This window comes from Rhynchophorus ferrugineus, unplaced genomic scaffold, assembly GCF_030347505.1.
Source record: "Rhynchophorus ferrugineus isolate W39M unplaced genomic scaffold, kcgeb_rfMv2 rfM1, whole genome shotgun sequence".
Lineage (NCBI taxonomy): Eukaryota > Metazoa > Arthropoda > Insecta > Coleoptera > Curculionidae > Rhynchophorus > Rhynchophorus ferrugineus.
In genome coordinates this window covers 88,449,728-88,469,398 of record NW_027472580.1, presented here as the reverse complement: position 1 = coordinate 88,469,398, position 19,671 = coordinate 88,449,728, and the positions used below count along the sequence as shown (strand labels likewise).

Sequence of the window (19,671 nt, the reverse complement as noted above, 5' to 3'; positions counted from 1 at the left end):
CTAAAATGTCTTTATTATTTCATCCATTAATGTTATGAACAGCGCTGGGCTTAAACTGCCGTCTTGTCTTAGTCCTGCTTGGGATTTGATTTCATGTTGTTCACAACGCTAGCATTAGCATTTATCCTGCACATTTCTTGAATTCTTTCACACGCATTTTATTATAATTTTTTATGATTTCATTCTCTTTGTTCTAATATAACCCACATAGACCCTCCCTTTATTCTGTCAAACGCTTTTTTTTTCAATAACCGCTAGGTAAATCTGGGTTGTACTAATTATCTTATACTAAATATATAGTCTTCTATATTTCTCCTCTTTCGGAATTCGGAATAATGTAATTCTGTTAATAAGTTATCTGCTACTGATATTAGACAATTTTCTATAATTCGTATATCACAACACAGAGTTATAATTGTTGGTCAGTTTTTTTTTTGTATGTCACTTCTTGCTGACAATTCCTTCTATCTCTTCATTATTTTTGTTATTTTCAGTTGTAATCATAATAATAATAATAATAATAATAGCATTTCTGCAGAATTCATTGTATATATATATATATATATATATATATATATATATATATATATATATATATATATATATATATATATTTGTTTTTGAAGTAACAACGGAACGGAAATCCGTATTTGTTTAATAATACCGATAATTTGCCGTGCATTTAAAGGTAAACATTGTTGATCGCATCATTCATAAAAAGAAACACTGAAATCGTCAGTTATAAATAGATACATTTCACAATAGGTAGTCGGCCTAACGATAATAAATGTACTTTTAATTTTTTACAATAAGGCCACAGTCTATTGTACCATATAAACTTTCACAAGGTTCGTAGTACGATGTATAATTTTGATACTGCATATTAGAAAATATGTTGTTAATGTTAAAATTACAATAATATAGACAATAATTGGATTTATAAAATTTTTTTATTTATACGTTACCGTACTTGTTCAGGGATTTATATTTTTAACCTCATACAATGTAAGAGATCCAAAAACTATCTTCGTTACGTAGCCAAAATAGATGTTTTTAAAATAAATTAATCAATTTGAATAAGAATATTTTCAAAGGGCAATACAATTTGTCATTTTTCAAATGTTTATTGCTTTCGTCAAGCATCAAGTCAGAAAATAAGGCGGCTTGGTGGCGCGTGGTAAAGGCGATGGGACGGCCCTCCTACTGTTGCGATAGCCGCGGTTTCGAATCTTGCTGGGGCATGGTCGTAAATTTATGTTTGTGATTGTTTAAAATTTGTGAATGTTCTAGACAAGAGTGTAAAATCCGACAAGGAAAATGATCCCAGCCACGCCAGTAACAAGGCTGGGTAAGACCGGATGTCTTCTGGGATGATTTCTGGAGTTGGTCACTCGCCAATAATAATGCTGAGGACCGTGGTTAGGAGCCCACGTAAAACTTTAGGCCCAGTCCAGATAAACCCATAGTTGGTAAGAGGAAATATATATAAAAAAAGTCAAAGTAAAAACTCATAAAAGGCATCTCCCATATACAAAGTTGTAATGAAATAATTATAACGAAAAATTAAAAAAAGGATTTTAATTAAAAAAATATACTTAGCTATTAGTGATTAATATATGAATGGTTGTCATTTAAAAAAAACACTATCGGTTCCTATGTTATGTTCAACAAATTTGAAAAAAATGTTATCCCAATCTAATTTTAAATGGTAATGTATTACAATTTGTATTCTTTAATATTTTAAATATAACGTGTGAAAATCGATATTAATGAAAAAAATCCATTTCTGCAGCAACTTTTAGTATGAAACTACTTGTAAATAAATGCCATTTGAATTTACTTTTCTTATCCACCAAAAGAAACAACATTTATTTAATATTTTTCTTATCAAAATTAAACAATCCTGTTAAGGATGCACCAGACAATTAATTGTATTAGAACATACTGACATTTATTAATGTGATTAAACCCACAATAGCTAAATTAGGTGTAGTTTTGGTAATAAATAATAATGTGGAGATATAGCCATAATTATCTAATGCATTATAATAGTCTTGTTACACACAACAGTAGCTAAATTATATAATGATGTTATACAAATAACATTAAAGTATAACAATAGGGTGATTCAGTGTACACATTTACGTAGCAATTAAACAAATAACTTGCTTGCAATATTAATACATATACACTTTGTTCTTGGTCTTTTTGTATACTTGAAGTTGAAGAAACGTATTTATCTATTTCAGAATAATCTGTCGACAATCAATGGACAAATAATCCTGAAATTACTTCTTTTGAAGAAAATATTATATTTGTAGTTATTTCCATTTTTTTGGAGATGTAGGCTGAAAAACTTCTACTTATTTTAATGTTGAACTTTTCGATCTGTGAATAAATACGTGTCATGTATTTCAATTCGGTTGAGTAGATTGAGCATAATGAAAGATTTACTATTGAAATTAAAATTAAGAATTGTACCTTGGTTAAATATCTAATCTGAAATCCAAAGTATAAACCACTCTGTATATATATAAAAATTCATAAGACCCTCAAGCTTATTATTTACTTTTAATAACGATTTTTGTAGATATGTAATATACACACTGTAAAAATGAGGTCATAAAAACAAATTTCATTAAAATTATATAAACAGATTGAAAAAACAACAACTATAACCAAAGATGTCCATGTGCCAGCTGATCTTGCTTTATATCTCTGTAATTCTTGCGAGTAAGACGTGTAGTCTGAAGATGATTACGTTTACGACCATTTAAATTATGATTCTATATCTTTATGTTTTGAGCGTCAAACCAATAATGACAAATCCATATTATTTTCAAGGTGCTATGTAATGATAATTAAACTGTATATACATTAACGTAGAGTGCTATTAAAATGAACACTTTCTAGGTTAATAGTGCAAACTTTATACCTTTTTTGTTGTTTCCAGTAACGTATTGTTGTAAATACGTCGTAAAGATAACATCTTTTAATAAAGACTGGTTATCGGGGATAAAATACATATCCAGTTTATTAATAGATATATTTGCTTCGTGGTTTCATAATTGGTGGCATTAATTACAATAAATTAGCATTTAATGATAGTTCGATGTTTGCATTCAAACATTACCAATTACATATACATATTCATAAATAATAAAATTTTATTCTGGTGTTTGGGCTCAATCGAGGTTTTTAGTTTAGAATTTAAATATGAATATTTAGTCGGCAATAAGGTATTTTCAGTTTCTGTTTGTATAAAATATTTTTGTTTGTCCTATTAAAGTGTGTTTTTGAGGAATGCTTTTAGTTTTATCTTAAATTAGAGCGTCTTGTGACTGACTAAATGACATTCACGACATCTATGACTCCAAAATCACGCTAAAGAATAATACATTCTGAGCTATGAATATTAGTAATTAATAATCATCTATTTCATTGCTATACATAAGTCGTATTAGTTAATAATTTAATTTTTAATCAAGTACTGATTATATGATATAAACAATAAGCTAGTTAAGATCTTTTATGCTTCGCCAACATTAGGGGATCCAGAAAGGACGGAGATCGTTTAATGCGAGTTGTTGTGGACCTGTAGAACTTTAGAAAGTTTAGAAGTATTCATATTTTTACCAAGATAGGAATCCCCGACTCTAACCAACTGTCAAGCAGGTCAAACTTCAATGTTTCTTCTTGTTAAACTTTAATTCTGTGGATTGAATATATGAACAAGCTGTGATTTTGATGAGATATACTCATATAAAGGACATCGAGTTGTATTTTTCTGCACTTTTACTTTCGCAGGGTCAACTATGCCTGAAATATAAAGAATTCTGTATAGGATCAATTCCATTGGATTCAAATCCAATTTGAAAAATGAAAATAAAAACAAAATGGATACCGATAACGTCCTCATATGTCTATATATCTGATATATCTAATATTAAAAGTTTATTTATTTTATTAATAGTTTTTTTTGCAATATTCACAAATCGATGATTTATCCATAACTGCCTACCATTTATTATCAAAATTTGTACAAGAACAGTACAAGAACAAATAAATTATAGTCTATCCAGTTATTTTGAACATACTCATCCAAATGACGGCAAAACGTCGCGATGTTGCCGTATCAACTGTGAGTTTTAGTACAGTCTGGCTTTGACATACAACAAAATTCTAATCTAAATAAAATAATGAAACAAGAATACTATTGATCAATTATAATTTATTTTAAAATTACAGTAAATCTAATGCATATATTATCAAAGGACTTAAAACTACAACTAAGTACAATTATAATAGTTTCTGGGTTAGGGTTGTGTTTGATTATATTTACATTGAACTCTTATAACTCAGTATTTTCTTGTAAAGACATTTTGATAAAACTAGATTTAATCACTACCAATCGTTGCCAGATCTGTAAAACAGTTACTATTCTTTCTCTCCTGGCACATTTTAACCAAATGCTCATGTATATTCTGAACAATAACACACATATCTGAGCACATATCTCTTTTACACTGTAGAATAAGATCTCCTACAGTTATCATATATTAATTATATGCTCACCTTTACTTGTTTCCATTCTCATCATTCATCTCATCTCATCTAACAGTTTCCTTTAAAATATTTGTATTAAATTAGGTTTGTATTGAAAAACTACTCACTTTTTTATATACTACTCACTGTTCACATATTTAACCACTGAACATCAAGCTGACCTTGATTTGTCACCCGCTTGGTATGAGGACCGTTTTTCTCAGTGAATTCAAGATCATATTTATCATTTTTTGAGATATTTCAGGGACGCGTCCAACCTAATATGCAGCTGCAACATGCTAAAAAAAATTCCAGTAAAAATCGTAGCAAATTAATATTTAACAGTAAAAATGCTTACCTCTCTAACGAATATTACTGGCAAGAAGCCTCCATTATTTCGTTCGTGATCAAAGTAACTGAGTAGAGACGCAATCTGTTCTGTCTGGCAGTTGAAGTTTATCAAAGCATTAAAATAACGTTTGCCTATCTATAACCTGTTATCACTATTGTTTTGATGAATTTTCCATACGTTTGACAATCGGAGGACTTTGGCAGGCTAGTTCGTTTACACGTTCGAACTTATCAGGCAACATTGCATCACTTTTAACTAGATAAAATGAGAAGGAAAATATTGTCTGATTCTAAAACGAATCTACAAATTTCGGCAGGCAATAAATTAAATATCTTGATGATGTATGTACAAAAAAATTTTGGGTGGACTATATAAATTATTCTTAATTATAATTATAAAACAGAGCCAAAATGGCTGCCGTTTGCAAATGTCGATGGCTTGTAAATCCATGGCAACGTCGCATAATCAGGCGGAAACTACCGAAGTTTACCGAACACGGTTGGGATTCTCCAGAATAGCCACTACTAAAAAATGAAACAATGGAAATAGTTAACGATGTTAACGTATTTTAAAAATATATTTTTAAAATCAGAATTACTTCATACTCTACATAATCAATGTACGTGTTTTAAAAGATGTCGTGCTTTGTTAAATCTTCTCTATTTTTAGATAATATTAGCTCATATTATCCTCGTTTCACGCCAGAGTCTTGTGAACTGGATAATTGGTTTGTATCGCAATTTTTTCGTCTCTTTCTTTGACCTCGGAAGCCCCACATTTGCCGCATTATATCCACAGTCATCGCGAAAATTAATATAATTGGCAGCGTAAATTCGGTAGGTGTTATAACTGTCACAATTATCTTAAAAATTGTAGTAGGTCGGCTTAATTATGCCTGTTCAGCTCATTTATACTTATGAACTGTTTATTCTCAAACCCTCTCGCGTTAAACCTCTGGTTTATTATTTTATATCCCAAGGTAAACGTACCGTGAAAATTTTACAGTACTTAAGTTTACCTACAGATCAGTTGTGACAACAGGATGATTTATTTCCGTACGTGCAAAGAAAGCGATATCGTCAATTCAGTCAACGGAAAAAGGCGATATTAATAAAGGACATTATTAAACTGTCTAAATATCGTTGGTGACGAGCAGATGGAATTTGTGGTCGTTTCCTTTTTCAGTATCGTCATTTTTATTATCGTGGAATTCGCAGTTATAACTGTTGCTTTGGTATTTTTATTCGTCCATTCTGATAAAAGGTTTATCTTGTCGGAACAGTAATTTATATGAGCGGTTTTATCGGCGCTTTTGGTGCAGATCGGTGTGGTCTTCGTCTAGAGATACACTGCGAATGATTTTGTCAAATATATAACAGGCTAGTGGTTAGCAGATAATAATAGATTGGGTTTTTATTATTTTTTTAAGCGATTTCATTTATAAATATAAACATTAATCTTCTATGTTCTTCCATGAATATAAAAATGAATTGTATTCGTTGTACTCGCTAAAATTTGAGAACGTCCGGGTCGATTTTGTTAATTTTGGTTGTGAAATATTTGTGGAAGATCAGAGAAGGTTTGTATGGTGAGAAAGTATGGAATGATTACGAGGAAAATAGTCAAAACAACAATTTTATTCTCATACAGAGTGTCTCTGTCAGAAGGTATCGACGTTTTGTTGGTTGCTAAATATAAAAATGCTATTTACTGATTAAAACTATTATCAAATTGATAATAGATTTTATGACGTCGATTTTATGACGTATTAAACATTACAAGCGATGGAAATTATAAACTAATTAATCGATAGTAAAAAATTGTCAACCAAAAAGTTAAGAATGCAGTCAAAATTATTATTTATTTATATATCAATCATTGCCAATATTACTATTATCTAAATGTTGTACAATTTATAAACATTAATAAATAATCTCCCAAAATTCTGGTATAGTAATGTACAAAACCATATACTTTACATATAAATCCATGAGTATAAATTCGGCACATTATATTCAAGGTCGTGGCTAGGGATGCAAAGCCAGCATGTTAAAAATCAGTCGAATGAAACTAGTAGAACCGAATATAGTGACTGAAAGTACTCGACTAAGAGAGTCGATAATAAAAGGTGATCGATGATCGATAGACTTTTGCATACGCTTAAACCAATTTTTAAAGCATTTATTCCATTCCGAATGAGGTATCTTCAAAACATGATTTTTGAACGCTTCAATAGGTTCTTCGGGCGATGAAAATCGTTGACCACGCAGTTTATTCTTCACGGATGGGAACAAAAAGAAGTCATTGGATGCCAAATCGGAGCTGTTGAGTGCTCAAATAGTCTCTTGTTTGAGCCGATGTGTGAGAGCTCGCATTTTCATGTTGAAGAATAATCCGGCGTGTCTTGTTTGTTTTCCTTATCTCACCGAAGACTTCTTGCAAACAAATGGTTGTGTACCAATCAATCAGAATTTACTATTCTACGATCCTCTAGAGGCACTGCTTTGAACGAGCCTTTTTTTGAGCGATTGTCAAATTCTGTGGGATCCAACGCGAACATAACTTTTGCACAACTAAGTGTCCATGTAAAATCGCATATATGCTGGTGGAACTAATGCTAAGGGATGCCTGAAGATCTTGCTTAACAAATAGCGTCCGTGCGACAAAATGTTCTGAGTGCGTATATCGTCAAGAATGTCAAACGTTACGATGGAACCGTCAGATAGACTCACGTGACAACAGTGTTGCCAATTCCCGAAATATAAATAGTGACCGTCGTATTTACCAAGAGTAAAGTTGAAATATATAGTAAACAGTTATAGTAAAGAGTACTTTGTAAGTGTATTGCACATTTATTATTATTTAGTTACAAATTTAGTGCGTCAGACTTTTTATATTCTTTCATTATTAACAATGCCAAGACAAGGACTTAGGTCATTGAAGTCAATGAAATGTGCGATGATCTATCTCAAGTGTTAACCGCACTGATGACTAGCGTGAAATATAAATTGATAATAGTGACATTGGTATGTCAGAATTGCGTTCGAAAGTGACTTGAAATGTGGATCGCGGATAGTCTTAGAATACAACGAGTTCGCGCATATCAAAGACAGCAACAACGATCACGGCATAATGAAATGTCCCTTAGACACCGCAAATGCAGTACTACTGTGATCGAAGAATGTATGATCCAGCATTATAGTGCAATGCGGAAATGGATTATGGTACCAATAAATCAGTTCCAACTGGAGAAACTACAATAATTTATCTCTTAAATCAGTATCAATGTAAGGCATTAAAATAGAGGGTTGAATTTAACAGGTGATTTACTGATGAAAAAGTAAAATTGTCACAATTGGTTCCACCACCAGATATATTACGCTCATTACTTTGCGGACTGAGAAATGATTCTAACCGCTTCTTGAACAACATTTTAAAACATTATAGTTGTTTCGAAAATGGCGCTGTTTAGCATAACACATATTATACAGAACAATTTTATGTCCAGGTCTAGAATTTTCTACGAACTGTTACCTTTCAACGCGCTATAGCATGACTTGTTTGAATAAGCATTACTAGAGATATGCATTTAAAGCCACTACTACTACAGCTTTAATTTAACGATGGCAAATTTTATGAAGTATCGTACGTATGCAGAAAATGTTTGCATTTTAATATGCATGTAATATAACGATGGATCGAATTTTACAGACACTAAAGTCTGTTCGTACAGAAAGATTGATCGTGTATGCTTGTAATTGCTGCCGTAATTACTTGCAGTTGTATGTAACATTGACGTAAGAAATACAAAATACTCAATAGTGTACATAATCGTGCTAAGGACAAGTTTTTTCTAAACTTTGGATAAGAACGGTTTAGATATGTCGAACTGACATTAATCAAGAAAAAAAAAGAACGCCACCTGGTCACTGAAATGTGTAAAAATGGATAGAGGGAAATCTTTTTAAAACTGTTACTTGTTTAAATGATTCGTTATATCTATCTATATAAAATTTTTTAAATTTATTAATATATTTTTACAATCAGCTATAAAGTATAATGTTTAAGGTGTCATAATTTTTAATGTAATAATTTCATATAGTGGTTTTAATTGATACAGCTTGTATATATGAAATGTATAAAATGTTTTATGAATACAAGAAATATCTTAACGGATCTAGGGCAATTGCATTATCATCTCCGGTGTTTGAACCAGCATATTAGGCCATTATTAGACCTAAAATTGTCATTTATACAAATATCTGCATCGTTGAACGCAGGAGATTAGTTAAAATTTCATGATATTCTACTCATAAATTTGTGAGTTATTGTGCTAAGAGTGGCACGACTTTTGTTAGTTAAAGTTAGTTTAAAAAATACCGTTCAAGCGAAGAAACGACTTGAAAAGTGTTGTAAGGACTCCGCTCCTTCAGAAATTATAATAAAACGTTGGTTTGCTGACTTCAAACGTAGCCGTAGACACGTAGGACGTCCAAATAAGGTGGTAACACCAGAAAACATTAAGCAAATTCACAAAATCGGTTTCAATTCAAAAAGTGAAGTAGCGTGAATTAGCTAACATCATAAATATATCAAAAGAACGTGTTGATTTTAGACTGCATGCTCATTTAACTATGATAAAGCTGTGTTCAAATTGGGTGCTGCATTTGCTCACTATTGATCAAAAACAAGAACGTGTTGATAATTCTGCAGTGTCTGGCCATGTTTAAATATGAAAAACGGAGATTTACATATCAACGCAAGATCCATTACTTTACCCCGGAATCAAAACAATCATAATGGACAGCAACTGGTGACAGGCCTATTTTGAGGCAAAAGATAAGTCGTTCCAGGAATATGGTATTGAAATATTAAATCAACGCTGGAATGATTGTGTGATTAATTGATACAGCTCTGTATATATGAAATGTATAAAATGTTTTATGAATGCAAGAAATATCTTAACGGATCCAGGGCAATTGCATTATCATCTCCGGTGTTTAAACCAGCACATTAGGCCATTATTAGACCGAAAATTGTCATTTATACAAATATCTGCGTCGTTGAACGCAGGAAGTCAACCATAATAAACTGTTTGGAAATTAAACGGAATTTTTCTCTCCTCTTCACGTTCCTTCCCTTCGTTGCCATGCCGTAGTTCTGAATCGACTGAGATTTGGTCACTGTCATTTCTCGTACGGTCTCATGATGATTTCGAGCCCGCCTGTCAGTTTTGTCATCTTGCGTTTACCACCGGCTATCATACACTTCATACTTACTGTCCAGGCTCATCCAGCTTAGGGGTATGTATGGGTTTCACAACTTGAGGAATTCCTTAAATGGAGAGAGAGAGAGAATACAGATGGGCTCCTTTTATTTGTGCCAGAGATCCACTGTCTTCACAGAATCTAGGCTATGCTGAGATGAGTGTTGCTGACCAAATAACCATTGCCAGTTCGATGTGGGTGCGCGGTCTGGATGGAGTCTGTACTTTGTCATGTTTATTCTTTATTTACTTATTATTATGTCGAGGGTATCCGAACTACTTTTTACCATAGAAGAAACAAATATTGCCTATCGACGTATAAACCGTAAAATAACAAAAGCGTCTTTAGATATAAACGCAACAATATCAACACATTAGTGGTTTATAGTTGCGAAATGATGACATTCGTGAAAGCGACAAAAATATAATATGTTGGATACATATTATCTCATAAGAAAGAATATTAAAGTTATCAAAAATTGATTGACACAGATTACTTAATGTAAGTAATACCCAGGCACACAGGATCTATAAAACACTCCTTAATTTTCCGATATTTTGCTGCAATAAATTAGGATATTTTTACATACGCCGCAAAGCTTTATTGTTAAAAAAATCAATACTACCTTACAGTAAAAAGCAATTTATGAAACAATAACAAACCTTTTTACCGTCGAATAAAAACTAAAAATAGAGATTTTTTTTCGTTAATGTTAGTCGGTGATAGGTGTCACTTGATCCATTATGGGGACGTTTCAATTCCCGTTATTTTGGCAGCAAAAACTCTAAATCCATTAACGTTATTACCCACATACGAGCGCTCTGTATTGATTCGTACAAAATGTACTTTTCGGTATTCTATAGACGATCTATACGAACTCGTATGTATGGCAAGAGATCCCATTTATTCTGATTCCCATTTGCGGTAAATTAATTTACTGTGTCTTTTTATAAATATTTTTTGGTGGAAAAGTTTTTTTTTGAATTAAATAATGTATGAGTGATATTACTACTAAAATCATAATCTCAATAATTACTTGTTCAATGAGTAATATTACTCGGTCCTGAAATACTAGTAATTAAAAACAACTAAGGTTCTTCGCATTGAAATCTCTTGTTTACACTTACATTAACGTGTACCCTGCTTGTGTCGTAACACCACGTTATTCTAGTTCAGGAGGCTCCTCTTGAATTGTCTTATCTGCTCGATATTAATCTGCCTAATAAGTGGTACTCATAACCTGGGACAATTTTTGTAATATCTTAGAAATTATGAAGATTACTATTTCAATACTTTGTCTCAATATTTTCTTTTGAAACTGATGAATTAGGTCCAAGTTGCTGTTCTTGGCACAACCCCATATCCAATTCTTCTTTATTGTTCTTTACATCAGTTTTCCAGCGTAATTTCGTGTCTAAGTTTACTCCCAAGTATTTTGCTGTGTTACCATATGAGGTTTGGATATTATTTATCACGCATTATGTTATGTTGTTAAGGATGTTATGGCTCTATATGAAATATATGCGCGTTTAACAATTCTGTATATTCCTTGAAATTAGCCAAGAAGGTACCTAGTATCGTAAGGAGCCCAAATATATTGTTACAGAATTTCAGTCATTGCATTTTCTGCAAATAAAATTTCATTTAATTAAATATTCCAAATGTTTACTATGTATGCATATTTTATACCTTTTTTACAAATAATGTAATCACTCGATATTCAATTTTTTCTATTGTTTAAACTAGACTTCAATTTTAAACAAAGAAACAATTGACGGACTAAATTTTGATTATTTTGGTTTGACGAAATAGCACCATCTAGCTCCAGCTTCATCTCAATGATTAATCTAGTATTGTAAATCCTTCAAAATCATTGTAGTTTTATATTCATTTTGCCATTGCGGTTCATTTATTCATCAACATTTATTTTATTATCTTTAAAATAGGATTCGTTCAGATTCGTTAGGATTCGTATCTGATTATCAGTTTCTTTGACGCTACTTTACGAATTTTGTGTCTGCCTTCTATCAATTCCATATGTGTAGTCGTGTGGCAATTTCAGTTTCAGATATCATGACACATAGAGTCGTGTTTGGTGAATATGGAGCTTAATAGTCGTTTTGTTCGTAAATTCGGTTTAACCCATCTGTTTATTTCCTTCATTTTTCGGCTATAATTTTCTTAATTTCTGATGTTTTGTCGAATATGTCAGACAAGTTCTTTCAACCCTCCTTGAATGCATCCTTGACAGAATTCTTGATTACAATAAGGTGTCATTAATTTATGACATTTAGGTAGTAATATTATACGAAAGTGTGAATGTTATGATACCTGGGTTTGGGTTTTCTTGAAGAACTATTTGCTTTAGAGTTTACAGTTATAAGGGATCGGCCAGAAATCACATGTAGTACAAGCTTAGTTAGAATTTTTTTCTTCTAAGCTATTTTATTATTTTTTCTTCCTCTATACCTGATTGCAGGCAATACATTTTTTTTAAATGAAACTAATTGTATAAGCATATTTATTGATTTAAATAAAAACTCTAAGGCATTTAATTTTTTTTTGATACTATAATAACTAATTTATAACGAATTCTCTTGAGATATTTCGAATATTAGTTAGAAGTATTTGATTTATTGAATGGCGCGTTATATAATAATCATAGCATGCTGAGAAAAATCCATTTTGCCGGTCATCCGCCGAAATAGCTTTGCAGGATGCCTGGGAAAAAATCGACATCCAATATTTCGAAAATCCCCTGTGAAATACTATTGGAAAAAGGACCCTTAACAGAATGGGGATCATATGGGTTTTATAAGGTATTTTTAATAAAAAAGCGTACATAATGCATATCTCAATATAAGAGCCATAAAGCCAATAAGAAATATCTCCAATATTGAACGTGATAAGAATAACTATAATGGCAATAAATAGCTTACTAGACATTTTAACAATGAGAATTTTATTTTATGCTATATGTTAATAGTTCGATAATGATATTACGGAGGAAACGGTGCAGATAGATAAACAGAACTAGGGTAGAAACAATTTGTATAGAAATAATAGAAACTGCTTTGTTATTTCGGTTTAAAATAGGTCATACTGTCAAATGTTAGTTGTAAAAATGTAAAGTTTCCCGATAAAATACCATATGGTCAGGTAGTTTTAAGATATCTGTGAAGTGAGATTCATTGAATGTTTTTGGAAATATATGGTAATACTAATGAAAAGGAAACAAGTTGTGAGTGGTTTCACATGCTTCAATATTGTGGATTTGACGTGGTCGTAGACGAAGCCTTAAGTAACACATGGGCTGAAAAGCCCCGGGCCTAATCCTACATGGATGGAGCTAGTTTTATTGTATTCACTGCTTTTTTAGTTTTTTTCTTTCAAAAGAAAGCTGTTAAAATTTCATGATATTTTACTCATAAATTTGTGAGTTATTGTGCTATGAGTGGCACGACTTTTGTTATTTTCAAAACAGTTTCATCAAACACTATTTCATGTTTTAATTTTACTTCATTTCTTGATGGGAAAAATACCGTTCAAGCGATGAAATGACATGAAAAGTGTTATAAGGACTCCGCTCCTTCAGAAATTACAATAAAACGTTGGTTTGCTGACTTCAAACGTAGCCGTAGACACACCGATGATGCGGAACGCATTGGACGTCCAAATAAGGTGGTAACACCAGAAAATATTGAACAAATCTACAAAATCGGTTTGAATTCAAAAAGTGAAGTAGCGTGAATTAGCTAACATCATGAATATATCAAAAGAACGTGTTGATTTTAGACTGCATGCTCATTTGACTATGATAAAACTTTGTTCAAATTGGGTGCTGCATTTGCTCACTGTTGATTAAAAACAAGAACGTGTTGATGATTTTGCAGTGTTTGGCCATGTTTAAATATAAAAAACGGATATTTACATATCGACGCAAGATCCATTACTTTACTCCGGAATCAAAACAATCATAATGGACAGCAACTGGTGACAGGCCTATTTTGAGGCAAAAGATAAATCGTTCCACAAAAATGGTATTGAAATATTAGAGCAACGCTGGAATGATTGTGTGATTCTTGATAGTGATTACGCTGATGAATAAAGCCAATAGGGTTGACTATATATTGACATTGATACATTGATCAGTTAAGCGTTGCATACAAAGTGTCAACATAGAAGTACAAAAGCAATCAAGTGAGTTTTCAGCATGAAAGTTTGGTTATATCTTACAAAATCCGTGATACTTTACATTAGAATACATAAACGAAAGGCTTACCCTATCCAGCATATTCACCATTCATTTGGAAAATACTTTAATAATCCCTTTTAATACGAAAATTGGGAAAATTTGGGACTGAGGCTCTTTGAACGCTTGTAGAAACTGATAGCTTCGCATTTTTAACTCGAAAATGTTGTTTATATTTTGGACTATTGATTTATTTATTGTAATTTTAGTTTCTGATATGCATTGTTTAGTTAAATCAAATATCGCTCCTTGACGCGATTGGCCTTTTGAGCTATATGAACGAATTATGATCACTGGGTAAAGGTTTTACTGTTGTATCCTTATATTTTTACGTATTAGTAAGTAACAATTAGTAATTATTGCCAACTTTTCACGTAGTTAGTATTCTTCTGATGAGAAGCGGATATTTTATCAATGTGAGAAGTAGTTCATTCAGTCCCTTTTTTGTAGTTCGAATATTTTCAAAACATCTACGAGAATGAGAATATTTAACGTACATGCGATTTAGTCACATCAATGTCTTGGTTTTTTAATTATTGGATCTACTGCTTGATGTAGGCTTGGAACCACGGTCTAATGCTAATGTCATCGACTGGAGTCGATAAGTAATGCTAATGTCATCGACTGGAGATAATTATCATATTGATTTGTGACGATTTTTCGTGTTCTTTTTTTCGTATCATTCGAGAAAGAAAACCTGATAAGACTAATAACAATTATAGAATGATGGAACTAATGACATGAATTAGATTGATACAAATGGCACTCTAACGGTGCATAATCCTTTCAGGTCATCTGGTGGTGATTCTAAACACTGAATCAAAGGGTCCTTTTAGAAGCTTGGTTTGTTGAATGCTGTCAAGAGGGACCCTATTCAGTTGTTATTTTGAACTCGATAGAAAACTATACTATGCCTGCAAATTCACAGAATTTCGGACATTCAAAAGTAACCTACTTTATTATCATAACTAGTAGATTTGATCCTTTGCTAAAATGCGTGACAAATAGCCGAGCCCAATTTAATCAGATATTTGGTACATGTATCTGCTCTAAATAATATGAAAAGTACAATCCTAAACTTAACAATCATATATTTGAGTTTGGCACTGTGTCGAAATTGGAAACCCTTAAGCTTTTAACAGTCTTGTTGTTTTTTCTCTTAATTCCTTCAACCATCATATTTCTTTACTGCACATCGTCGATCATATTGAACAAATGAATGACCCAACATCCTATGTGGAGATATATTTTACCTATTTTTAAAAAAATTTGCCCATTCGTCCGGATTTTATTTTATCTGATTTCCTATTTCTATCACTAAAGAATCGCGTTGCACATAATTCAATTATCTCTAGATCTTGTTTTTTAATCTTGCTAGTTACTACGAAATAAAAGAGATTTGGCATTTCTCTCTGGCCGTTTCTCATTACATGTCACAATCAGATTATCCGTTAATGTTTTATTTTTCTTGTATTTATTTTTAACTCTTTTTCTACTTCACGCTTCGTTTTTGGTCTGTTGGTCTTAGTATGGTACCGACACAATAATCGAAAAAAGCCGGCTTGGTGGCGCGGTTGTAGGCGATGGGACGGTCCTCCTACTGTTACGATAGCCGCGGGTTCGAATCCTGCTGGGACATGGTCGTAAATTTATGTTTGTGGTTGTTTAAAATTTGTGATTGTCCTAGGCAGGAGTGTAAAATACGACAAGGAAATTGATCCCAGTCACGCCAGTAACCAGGCTGGGTAAGACCGGATGTCTCCTGGGATGATTTCTAAAGTTGGTCACTCGCCAGTTGGTAGGCTTAATGCTGAGGACCGTGGTTCGAAGCCCACGTTAAACTTTAGGCCCGGTCCAGATAAACCCATAGTTGGTAAAATGGAAGGACCATTTTAAAGTATATTTAAAACAAAAAATAATCGAAAAATGTAGCTAAGGTACTTCCGGCATCAATAATAATTTGATTCGTTCTATTCTTACTGTTCTTTAATGCTATGTTGTACAATGTACAGCAGTATATCGATTGGTAGTTAATACATATTTTCATAATTTTCTATTGTCAAATTGTCTAGAAATTAGTTAACTCCATTGACCCATAGTAAAATAGTTCTGGTTAAAATGAAATGGCTCTTTACTTTTTTTCTTATACTTTTAGTTTATCATCTTGTTTCATCATTGACGTAATGATTTTTGAACGTTTAATTGTTGAACCATGCAATGTTATCATATGTTATAGTGCTATTAATGTGTTATATATTTTGTCGGTTATATGAATTTGTGCGTGAAGTAAATTTAATAGTGTATTATACAATTAAAAATATAATAACTAAATTTTGTTTATTATTGTTCTGATAGAACTGGTGTTTGTCGAACGGATAAAAGATCAGGGACCTAGATAAAACCACAATTTGTTATTCGAAATATGAGTAGTTCCAGATAATATCTGATAATTATATTAAACATTGTTTTTTTTAACCGCAACCGAGTCATATTATATTTCTAGTAATTTTAGTAATACTCGATATTTGGTGTTTATTGTTTAGAATGATGATTTTTCATTATTCATTCTGATAATATCATGATATAAACCATCAAGTACCATTCCAGAAAAATTAAATTAAATAGTATTAGTTCAGTTCTGACTTATTATTTATTCTTGATTTTATTGGCATAATTTTGAGTAACTGAATATTTTTTGCTGTTTATGTAATGATAAACTTATTTAAGTGGTGATAGCATAGATTTTGCTAAACCCCAGATATAAAAAGCTACTTAATAGAAATAATAAAAAACCAAACGTTAGAAGAAACTGGTAACTAGTCCCGGTAATAAGGATTTATGTGAAATATTACTGTGGTGAGAAATTCATCGCACAGGCCTAAACTGTCAACAAGGAATATTATTTAAGTATTATGTTGTTTGCGTGAAGCTGTTCCTCTCAATAGGTTGCATTTATAGGCCAATAACGTTTGATTTGTTAATTACCTTAATGCGCCTTGTCACTTCGCAAATATTTCATTAAAAATTCAGATCATATCATTCCATAACGGCCCTATTCTCCTGATTTGGTTCCGTTGAACTTCGGCCTATTATTTAAACACAAAAATGACTTCGTTTTCAGTCGATTGACATTATTACAAATAACACTACATTGTAATAGTGATCAAAATTTCAAATATTGTTTATATTATATTGTTTATATTATTTCTTCCTTTAGTTGAAACCAAAGCGTATTAATAATTCGCTGATATATTGGCACCGTCTTAACATAAAATGTCAATTGAAAAATCCCCGGCCCGACACATAGATGGCGCTACTAGTATTAAATCAATATGTTTTTTAGTTAGCCCTAACTGTCGAAAGATACGTGTATAAATTTGACAGATGTTGGATCATTAGTTTGTGAATTATAACATTTCGAGTGAAGCAAATTTTGTTATAGTAAAATAATGGATAAAAAGGAATTTCACGTGTTGATAAAATATTGCTTTTTGAAGGGAAAAATACAGTTGAAGCAAAATCTTGGCTTGATGGCGAGTTTCCCGACACTGTCCCAGGAAAATCAACCATCAGGGATTGGTATGCTAAGTTTAGACGTGATGAAATGAGCACCGAAGACGGTGAACGCAGTGGACGCCCAAAAGAGGTTGTTACCGACAAAAATATTAAAAAAATCCACAAAATGATTTTGAATGACCGCAAATTGAAATTCAATGAAATAGCCGACACTAAAAATATCAACTGAACGTGTACATCATATCATTCATGAATATCTGGGTATGAGAAAAGTGGGTGCCGCGCGAGCTCACTTTTGATCCAAAACAATAACGAGTTGACGATTCGGAGCAGTGTTCAAGACGTGTGAAGACAAGTGAAGACGATCAAGCGTAATAAACACGAGTTTTTGCGTCGATATGTGACAATGGATGAAAAATGGCTCCATCATTTCACTCTGAAGTCCAGTCGACAGTCATCCGAGTTGACTGCACACGATAAACCCGCTCCAAAGCGTGGGAAAACGCAACAGTCGGCTGGCAAGGTTATGGCGTCTTTATTTTGGGATTCGCATGGAATAATTTTCATTGACTGCCTTGAAAATGGAAGGACCATCAACAGCGACTATTAATTACATAGCGTTATTGGACCGAAAGCGGCCGCATTTGAAGAAAAAGAAAGTGCTGCTTCACCAAGACAATGCACCATGTCACAAGTCAGTGAAAACGATGGCAAACATTCATGAATTGGGCTTCGAATTGCTCCCTCATCCACCGCATTCTCCAGATCTGGCCCCCCAGTGACTATTTCCTGTTCTCAGGTCTCAAAAAAGAAATTTTCGTCGAATGAAGAGGTGATCGTCGAAACTGAGGCCTATTTTGAAGCAAAGGACAAGTCGTACTACAAAAATGGTATCGAAAAGTTGTAGGGTCGCTATAATCAGTGTATCACCCTTGAAGGGAATTATGTTGAATAAAATAACTAATTTTGCCGAAAAAATGTGTTCTACTATGGTTGACTGGGAACTATTTTTCAATTGACCTGTTATTTACTACTGTGTAATTGCACCAAGTTGGCAGTTATTTAACTTCTTCGCATGAGTTGCAATGATGTAAAAGCGACTATAGTGTTTTTAAGATACAACAATAAATACCTACTTAAGAATGTGCAGAATATCTTATACTATTAAATAATACATAAAAATTCTTTCGATTTGTAGCCTCAGCAAACCTCATCGAGTGCAATATAACTATGCGAGTGTTTGAATAAATTCCCCGTACATTCTTAGAATACTTATTGTTGTACGACCTTGCGAACTCGATTTACTGATTACAGCTCGACTTTATCGAATTGGTAATTTTAGCTTAGGGGACAGGAAGTCTGTGAATTAACTTATGAAATATATAATAAAATATAATAAGACTTATTAAGATAAATTCAACTTTGGAGCTAAATATGAATGATTTTTTCTGACATAAAATTATTTAGAATTCATACTTTGCTCATACTTATAATATCTACAAAAGTAACAGTTTGTTATTATTGCAATTATATCTTGGCCTGTTTAATGCTGAATGGTTTGTGTCTACTGTAAGCACAGACTCAACAGTATCAAAATAAAGTTCTGTTTCCAATATTGTTGAAGGATATTGATTCCATTTCGCTTGCTGAAGTTAAACGATCTGTGAACAAACACAAGTTGATGATTTTAATTAAAATTGGTCATAATGAAAGACTTCTTAATTCTTTATATTCTACTA

At 32.3% G+C, this 19,671-nt stretch overlaps 1 protein-coding gene and 1 long non-coding RNA gene across 3 annotated transcripts in view; one reads left to right on the top strand and one right to left on the bottom strand.

Annotated features, from left to right (window-relative positions):
- The window catches only part of CenG1A (Centaurin gamma 1A), a 212,717-nt gene that overhangs the window by 24,154 nt on the left and 168,892 nt on the right, over window positions 1-19,671 (top strand). The window lies entirely within an intron of this gene.
- LOC143194298 (uncharacterized) lies at window positions 4,214-5,530 on the bottom strand. Its single transcript, XR_013005287.1, has 4 exons — window positions 5,496-5,530; window positions 4,904-5,421; window positions 4,693-4,844; window positions 4,214-4,625 (listed from the first exon to the last, which is right to left on the bottom strand). It is a non-coding gene; the product is annotated as an uncharacterized LOC143194298 (long non-coding RNA).